The sequence below is a fragment of the Zea mays genome, chromosome 5 (assembly GCF_902167145.1).
Source record: "Zea mays cultivar B73 chromosome 5, Zm-B73-REFERENCE-NAM-5.0, whole genome shotgun sequence".
NCBI lineage: Eukaryota > Viridiplantae > Streptophyta > Magnoliopsida > Poales > Poaceae > Zea > Zea mays.
This window is the reverse complement of record NC_050100.1, coordinates 151,752,981-151,762,278: the sequence shown is the minus strand read 5'-3', so window position 1 is coordinate 151,762,278 and position 9,298 is coordinate 151,752,981. Positions and strand designations below refer to the sequence as shown.

The 9,298-nt window shown below is 42.4% G+C and overlaps 1 pseudogene; it reads right to left on the bottom strand.

The window, feature by feature from the left end:
* Positions 1 to 5,661: 5,661 nt before the first annotated feature.
* On the bottom strand, positions 5,662 to 7,487 carry LOC111589225 (putative pectinesterase 63; annotated as a pseudogene).
* Positions 7,488 to 9,298: the final 1,811 nt, after the last annotated feature.

The window sequence follows — 9,298 nt, the reverse complement described above, 5'->3', positions numbered from 1 at the left end:
ACCAACGCTTGCCTACTCCACGTTGTGGCGTCCCAACGGACGAGGGTTGCAATCAACCCCTCTAAAGCGGTCCAAGGACCCACTTGAATACCACGGTGTTTTGCTTTGCTTTACTATATCCCGATCGCGAGGAATCTCCACAACTTGGAGCCTCTCGCCCTTACACTTTGATGTTCACAAAGAAGCACGGAGTAAGGGAGGGATGAGCAACGCACACAAGACACAAAATCAAAGCGACAACACGCACACAAGTCGCAACAAGAGCTCACAACACAACCCGACGAGTTCACAACTCAAATAGAGCTCTAGATGCTATCACAAAGAATCAAATGCGCGGAATCGAGGTCTTGGTGCTTTAGAATGCTTGGGGAATGCTTGGTGTTCTCCTCCATGCGCCTAGGGGTCCTTTTTATAGCCCCAAGGCAGCTAGGAGCCGTTGAGAGCATTCCAGGAAGGCAATTCTTGCCTTCTGTCGCCTGGCGCACCGGACAGTCCGGTGCACCACCGGACACTGTCCGGTGCGGATTTCTTTCCTTATTTGGCGAAGCCGACCGTTGCAGATTCAGAGCCGTTGGCGCACCAGACACTGTCCGGTGCACACCGGACAGTCCGGTGCTCCAATGTGACCGTTGGCTCGGCCACGCGTCATGCGCGGAATCCTCGGCCGACCGTTGGCCCGGCTGACCGTTGGCTCACCGGACAGTCCGGTGCACCACCGGACAGACCGGTGATTTTTAGTCGTACGCCGTTAATCACTTCCCGAGAGCGACGACTTCGCATGTGAACGGCTCACCGGACAGTCCGGTGCACCACCGGACTGTCCGTCGAAGTCCCGAGAGCAGCAAGTTCACCAGAGCCAGCCTCGTGCACCGGACACTGTCCGGTGCACCACAGGACACTGTCCGGTGCACCACCGGACAGTCCGGTGCACCAAGACTGAGCAGACTTTGGCTGAACAAAGCCATCTCTTTTCCAACTTGATTTTTCCTGTTTCCAGCACTTAGACACAATACATTAGTCCATAAAACAATGTACTAAGTCTAGAAACATACCTTTACTTTTGATTTGCACTTTGTCCATCACATGGGATACTCTAACACTTAAGCACTTGTGTTGGCACTCAATCACCAAAATACTTAGAAATGGCCCAAGGGCACATTTCCCTTTCACCTCAACGCCACGGAGAGGAGCGGCGCCGCCAGCAGCCGTCTGTTTCCCCCTGGTCTGGTCCCCTCCGTCCGATTTAGATCGAACGCCTCGGACCACGGATAACGCTTCGCGCACGCGTGCCTGATGCCCTGGCTCGCCTGTCAGCGCCCAAGTCCTCTGGAGCTGGGCCCGCTTGATTATTGCGCCCTCCCCCTCTGCCATTGACGGCCCTAGCCCCGCTTGTCATCCGCGCCTGCGCGCCCGCGCCCGCGCCTGCGCGATCTAATCTCAGCCGTCGGTTTCTGATCCAACGGTTGAGGGAGCCCGATACCCCTTCGCGTGGCTGTTTTGCTTAAGAAACCCCCTGGTTTTAGGAAATCAACCCATCGTCCTCTGTTTAAGGGCATAGGTCCCTGGTTTGTTTTAATTAGACCCCTGGACTTTTATTTAATCACAGATTTAGCCCTAATTTCATATTTCAAACTTCAAAACTTGTTTATTTCATATCTTTTTCATATGAACTCCAAATTTAGTGGTTCAAATTACAAAATGTTCACCAAATTATTCTCTGTTCAAATAAAATATGACCAACTGTAATATGTACACTTTAATTTTTACACTTAGAATATAGAATTAAAGTATCTTTTGATTTATTTATTTAATGAAATAAATAAAAGGAGAACCCTAGGAATAAAGTATATTCAATCTTGTGAGATTAGTGTTATGCATTACTTGGATATTTTTTTGTCTTAACCTCTAGGTCTTAATGACATAAATAGAATTAGGAATGTAATTATGGATAATACTTAAAAGATAATCAAATTTCTAAATGAGATTAGTTTATCTTATAATTCTAGCTTTCATTTGTTTTAATCACTACTTAACCTTTTTGAGCTATGTTCCAAACATTTAGAGAGTAATCAATTCCCCAATTAGGATTAGTCCATTTTTATAACTTGACCTCATTCCTCTGTACTTAATAATGTACCTTCTTGAGTTGTGTGCCAATATTTGTTCATGTGTGATGTGATGTTCATTTTTACCTACCAAATGTATTGAATGTATGCTCGCTTTACTTAGACAACGAGCAGCTCATGGTTCGTGAGTGTGTTGCCGAAGATCCCTCTGAGCAAAAACCTGGTGAAGGCAAGTGTCCTCAGACCTATCATGTCCTACTCTACTTTGTAATTCATTGTCCCGCATTACTTTATTGAAACCTAAGGATTGACTAGTTTGTATTTCCCTTACCCTTGTTTACCTTTTTGGGTTAATCATGGTTAGCTTATGCTATTGCTTAAACTTAATCAATGAACATGATGTGATCTTTTATGATACGATGATGTTATCCCGATGGGGTCCTTGTGATTACTTTAGGGGGCTTAGGCTCTTTTCTGAGTACCTCTCCGTAAGGACCTGTTTGGGGAGTGACAACCCGGGATAACACTGCAACCATGAGGGTGGAATGGGACGCCCTTAGCTGATTAATTAGAGGAACCAGAGGAGTAGTTGGCTTCACCGTAGGGCCGTCAATGGGGTCCAGGCACAGTACTTTCTCTGCCGAGGTTGGTTGCAGAGGTTCTTTGATTTGGTTTTGTTAGTCACCCTTCCTTTGGGGAGATGTACTGTGTTTATCAAAATGGAGAAACCTAACAGGCGGCTATGACCTCTAGGAAATCTTTATAAAGGCTACATAGTGAGACCCTGCTAGGTCACCTTGTTAGTGTTCAATGGGGAGGCTAGAACCCCGGGCAGAATGGGAATCACGGCTTGTGGGTAAAGTGTGCAACCTCTGCAGAGTGTTAGAAACTGGTATATTAGTCGTGCTCACGGTTATGAGCAGCCTTGGGATCCTCTTCGATTAGAAGAACAATGGTTACTTTTATGATGATGATTAACAATGATAATTATAATCCTGATCTCTGGTATTTCCTCTTGGAGGGAGTGCCTTTGGGTAATAACTGGGTTATTACTAAAACTTGGCTCTACTTATAATAATAAAACTTGACCAACTAAAAGCAACTGTTTAACCTTAACTCCACATACCGCTAGTCCACCTTAGCCAAACGAGACATTTGCTAAGTACGTTGATGTGTACGCACCCTTGCTTTACAAACCACCCCACCCCAGGTTGTCCCCACTGTTCTCAGTGCTCAGGAGGTGAAGTTGGCAACATGGATGACTTTGAGGAGTTCCAGGAAAACGACGAGTTCTAGTTTACTTTAGTGGAAAACCCCCAGTTAGTTGCCTGTGTAGGCTTATCTTCTATGTTTCGATACTCCACGCTTTGATTTAATGTTGAACATTATGTTTATGTAATAGACTCTGTGGATGTCTTAGACATCTTGATGTAACTAAGTACCTTTGCTATTTAATTCAAGGATTGTGTGATGATGTCCAATTATGTAATCGCTGTGTACATGAGTTCTGATCCTGGCACGTACATGGTTCGCATTCGGTTTACCTTCCAAAACTGGGTGTGACAGCTAGGGATCCATTATGAGGCTTTCACAAAATATCCTTAGTACAAAGCCACCCGCTAAGGTTTCCACATCAGTATTGATGGCCCTCTAGGTGAGGTAACTTAGCCAAGACTACCACCCCATGTTAACATGAGCTGCCACCAAACCATTGCCACCCCTGTTGCCCATCTTTCAAGTAGGGTTGCTAAGCACCAACATTTCTAATATTTAAATCACCAAGTTAGTGAATAGTGAAATTATTTATTTTTGAAATGTAAAATAATACTCGTGTCAAAATATTGTTGCAGGGGCTAGTTCATGATTTAGCGTATACATCGGGTCTCTTTTCAATAGTTTCTAAACTGAAAATCTTAGAAATAATTTTATTTACACGTAGGGACTAAAATGCAAAATGTGCTTCTTCTACCTTGAGCTCTTGCTCACGCGTAGGGATGGAGCTCGGCGAGCAGGGGAGCAGGGCGCGCGTGGTCTCGGTCGGGTAGGGAACGAGCGCGTCCGAGGCGGGGCGAGGCGTGGACAGCAAGGCTCGACAGCGAGCGGGCGCAGACGGTAAGGCTCAGGCGGTCGGCGTTTCGGTGAGGGTGAGAGAGCACGATGAGTGAGGGAGAGAGCTCGGGTAGGGAGAGAGGTGGGAGCTCGGGCGGGTTTTATAGAGAGGGGATGAGAGGGAGAGCCGAGCGGGGAGAGAGATAGATGGTCGGCCATGAACGCCATCAATGGCAGCAGCTAATAACTCGGCCGTTACCGGCTTGAAGGAGAGGGAAGTGGGGGAGGGAGAGAGAGGGAAACAGCGCGGGCGGTTTTCGGTTCGGGGAAACGGACTGGCGCGGACGTCGAGGCGCAGGCGTGGCGCACGGCGCGGCTCGGCCGGGCACGGGAGGGAGACAAAGGAGAGGGGCCCTGGGTGGGCCCCACTGGTCGGTGAGAGATGGGGAGGAGGAAATAGGGAAGCGGCGGCTGATGGGCCTGATGGGCCGAAATGGCCGGTTAGGTTTAGGGTTTTCGGTTTTTTTTCTTTTGTTTTCTTTTCTATTTAAAAATATAAGTAAATATATTTTTAAATAATTCAAAAAAATCATAATAATTATTTCAAAATTATTTATAACTAAAATATTTATTGTTGGACCAATACTTCTATATTAATTGATTGGATTCTCAATATAAAAGAAATTCTACTAAGCATCCATAAATCAAATATGAGCAAACAAAATTACTTTAAATGCAAATAAAAATCAAACACTTGAAAGATGTCGGAGATATTTATGTGCTATATTTTTACTAATAATAGTAATTTAGGCATATATCAATTAAGCTAATTTGGTTTTATACAAAATATATTTGTATACTATTATTAGCAAGATGTCAGAGATATTTATGTGCTATATTTTTACTATAGAGGAGTGAGACGAAGAGTGTCATGTAAGTTATAGAGTAGAAACAAATTCTACTAATGCATAAAATCATTTCCCATTCTCCACCCCATGAATTTGGGATAAGCTTATATCTGAACTTTGGAAAGTGGTGGATATTGAGTGAATTCCAATTCCTCTAAAATGAAGGGACCCAAACACCCCGTAAATGCAAATAAAAATCAAACACTTGAAAGAAAAAATCATTACCATATTATTACCACTAATAATCTAAATGCATTATTTTTAGTTGATGGTTTTTGTGGTGTTACACATATACTAGGAGCAAACATATTAGATACCTTATTTGTTGTCATATCACCACCAAAACCCTCAAATGGGTTGATTGCACTTACAACCATCAAGCCTCCTTCCCCAATCGCACTACTGCGATTCACACGCACAAACATAGGGTCCAGGCCGATGGCACTGGCCATAGACATAGTTGGTCGCTTGCTTTTGATTGCTACAGGACATCAAAAACAAGCCAACACAAGTTATCAAATCATAAACTTCTCCCTTCAATTAATCCTTCTTCGAAGGTTAATTGAAGAGAGAAGAAGAAGGGGCACAAATGCTTATATATTAACAAGGATGAAATGTAAACAGTTACGAGCAAGACATGTTACTCATCTTCATGCTTCCACACTTATTATTTCACTCCTTGCAATATAACAAACAATTACAAACATACCTTCGGCTTCATACAAGTGATAGCTCAAAGGTACTTCGAAGGCTGAGCTAAATGAAGCTTTGAGCTCTCGAAAGGTGAATTTATGCATGACACTGTTACTCTATTTATAGGCGAGAGGTACAACTTCGTATGAAATTACAAGTACGCCCACGAAGTTTACACATATGATTTACAAGTATCACATGGGAAATATCGTCATTCCTCCTTCCTTCTTGCTGAACAAGACTTCTGGTTCATCCTCTTTTCTACTTTGTTTATTTGTTATTTTTCAATCGCGAGAACAAATGAAGCCCATCCACGACTTGTTTACAACACATGCATAATTTATAGATAGGGATAAAATATATACGCAAAACTTATTTAATTTGGGTCATTATTAATTAGTGGTAGATGATGATCTTTGATGATCTCTGAGGATTCTATATATTCAAACTGATAGCAATGTTTCAGCATCAGTAGGTGGTATGGACAGGATCCATGAATCTCCGTTGATAAAATCTGTCCCAAGAAAGTATATGGCTTCAGCGTATCTAAGTTTGACGTGCCATATTTTCTCTAACCCAGGTCCATAGCACTTGAAAGTGGCACAGCGTCTACCAGTCCTGCATAGATATAGATATGAGATAACAAGTGTATATATATATAAAGAGAGAGAGAGAGATTTTGCTGCATGCATGGGTCGGCATACATATTACTGGGCATGAAGATGTTCCCTTTGTCGTAGATTATGGGCACAACCTCCTTAGCAATCTGGGTGTAGGAGTAGATGGAAGGCGTGCCCATCCTTCCGAGGAAGATTTGTTGCCCTTCCCCGGTGATGGTACATGTCTTGAAGGAGAAGCCTCCCTTCCCTGGGGCAACTTTGATTGGATTGTCGTGAATGTCAAGTTGAGGTGGTGCCACAGGCAAGGTCATGATCTCCTCCATGTTGTTCACGGAAACAATGGTGCAGTCCTCATAAAAGGACTTGGCAGAGCCAAAGATGAAGTCGATGGTGCCCCTGATGGTGCAGGACTTGAAGTAGTGCAGCCCCATCTGGTCATACAGGGCGCCTTGTCCACCTTCAATTGTGCAGTTGTAGAAGGTTGCCTTTGTTCCTAGCACCCGCAACGCTGGCGCCTCGCCTTCTGCCTTCTTCTTCTTCGCTGCTGCTGCAGCATCATTCCTAAAGACGACACCATAGGCAATGAAGTAGTCGGACTCTACGGTCATGGTGCTACTACCATCTACTCCAAGGGGCTTGCTATCCTTCCCCAGGGTGGCGGCAGTGTCGTTCCACACAATGATGGCAGGGTTGATGGGGTCATCTGATCTTATGGTGACGAATGGCTTGCTTTTGCTCACCAATACCTTCTCTCGGTACACGGTGCCACCGCTGAGGATGAGGATGTACCGTTTGGTGCTATCATCAGGGATGTTAGCGATGGACTCCCGATGGTCCTATAGCCTTGTTCCTCAGAGTTGGTAGGGTTGATGAAATTGGTTACTGTGTTAGCCTGGGCAGAGCAGAGCATGGTGTCCTTATTCTTCTTGGTGCATCCATCGGCTGTTGAAACGTCCTTTGCCCCGACCCCCCGTAGTGCACTCACCCAAAAATCCAAGGGCAACTCCTCGCATGACGCCCCCGGCACTAGCGACACAAGCTCCAAGAGTAGGAGGGCCGCTAGGAGCTGGATGGAAATTACAATGTAGCTCGTCTTCTGTTGATTCTTCCTCCTGCTCTCCATGACGATCACTCTTTCTCTCTTTCTCTCCTCAAATTCTTTAATTAGGTTGTCTGTCTTCTTCTTTAATCTTGTTATATATAGATAGCTAATAAGCTAGTTTGCATCCAAAATCCAATTCAAATAATTAAGGTGTCTAATATATGGAAGGTCACCATTAGGCGCCTAATTTTAGACTTGGATTCATTCCACATGCATGCATGCATATATGCAAGGGTAACACAAAAATCTCTGGTGCATATATATATAAGCGATGGAAAAATAAAACAAATAATTGGTTTTATTCGATCCAAGGTGATTCATATAACGTCCAACCGCGCGACTCCTATATATAGATGATATATGCTAAATAAAGTTCTTATGGATTGAATAAGTCGCTACCTTTGCGCATAATCCTAGTAGAACCAATGTTATCATCTTGCAATTTCAATAGACAACACTAACTAAATTTCTATTGTTTTTATAAAAGGTTTTATACATTTGTTTAGCTAGTTTGTTTGAGAATTATATGGAATTTTGTAGAATTCCTATAATTTGAAACATATATGTTTTTGGATTTCTTGCCTTTTCATTAATTTCACTATGTGGAGAAAGAGATTCAAAAACATCAACTAAATCTCCAAAAGGCTTTTTCTCTTTTTTCAAAACCAAATTTTCAAAGTTATATTTCAAAATACTATTACAACAAATGAGTTTAGGTTTTTTGTTTCAAAAGTCCTCGTTTGATAGAGCTCTACTCCATGATTCTGTAGCTCAGAGAGTTGATTCTCTAATAGAGCGATTCTGAGGGATTCTCTAACAGAAGTGAACCTATCTAACAAAAATTGTTTGGCAAATAGTATGAGAAGTGATTTATGAGGGGTTGGAGAATGGGGAGCCTTTATAGAATTCAAAGTTAACCCTATCTTCTAGAGCTATGCAAGGCTACACCTCTAGATTACAACATTTTCAAAAGCGGTAACAAGAACAGGTATTGAAATTCTAGGGTAGTCATGCAACAACGAGTATTCAACCAATTCCTACTAACTTAAATGCATCAAGCATTATATTTAGGGTAAAAGTTTTATAAAACACAAGGAACAGGGTTGAATGCACTAGGGCTTGCATTAGTTGTAGTGTAGAGTAGATGACCAAGAAAACCCAATAGTTCCATTGAGTGAAGACAAGGCTCTGGGAATTACTTCACAATATGACCGATTCGTCGTAACATAATCTACGTGTAAAGTAAAGTTGCATGATATGATCATGATGTGATGATGGAATGAACATAGGTGCAAGATAAATAATCTAAAACGACAAAACCTTGAGTACAACTTTCCTTCACAGTAAAGTTGCATTTGATTTCCGATAAAACCCTAATTATTTCGCTAATCAAGTTAAGTAGGGTTCTAGACAACATTATGCATATGCCATGGATCAACTTAGGTGTTTGGGATCAATGGAATTCATACAATCCCAAAACCAGCACAACAAATTAATTATTTTATTACTTCTATTATGTTATTTCTTTGTTAAAGGAAAAAGTACTTCAAATTAAGGAAAACATTGTTAACTAATTGAACATGTTCTAAATAGAATCAAACTTTTTCTATGAGCTACTCTAAGTCTGTGCAATAATAAATCTAAGTCAAAATCCACGAAAACGGCTTTGTATTTTGGTTTCCTTATTGCTTATGGTATCAAATTGACGATAATAGCTTAACATACTTGGTTACCAGATACCCATCGGGAAGCACATTACAGTACATGTATGCTTTTAGCCAGCATTCTATTAAAATGGGAGGATATGGATTGATAAGGTTCAATATGGAATTGTTACCACATGCTCATTGTTTATTTTCC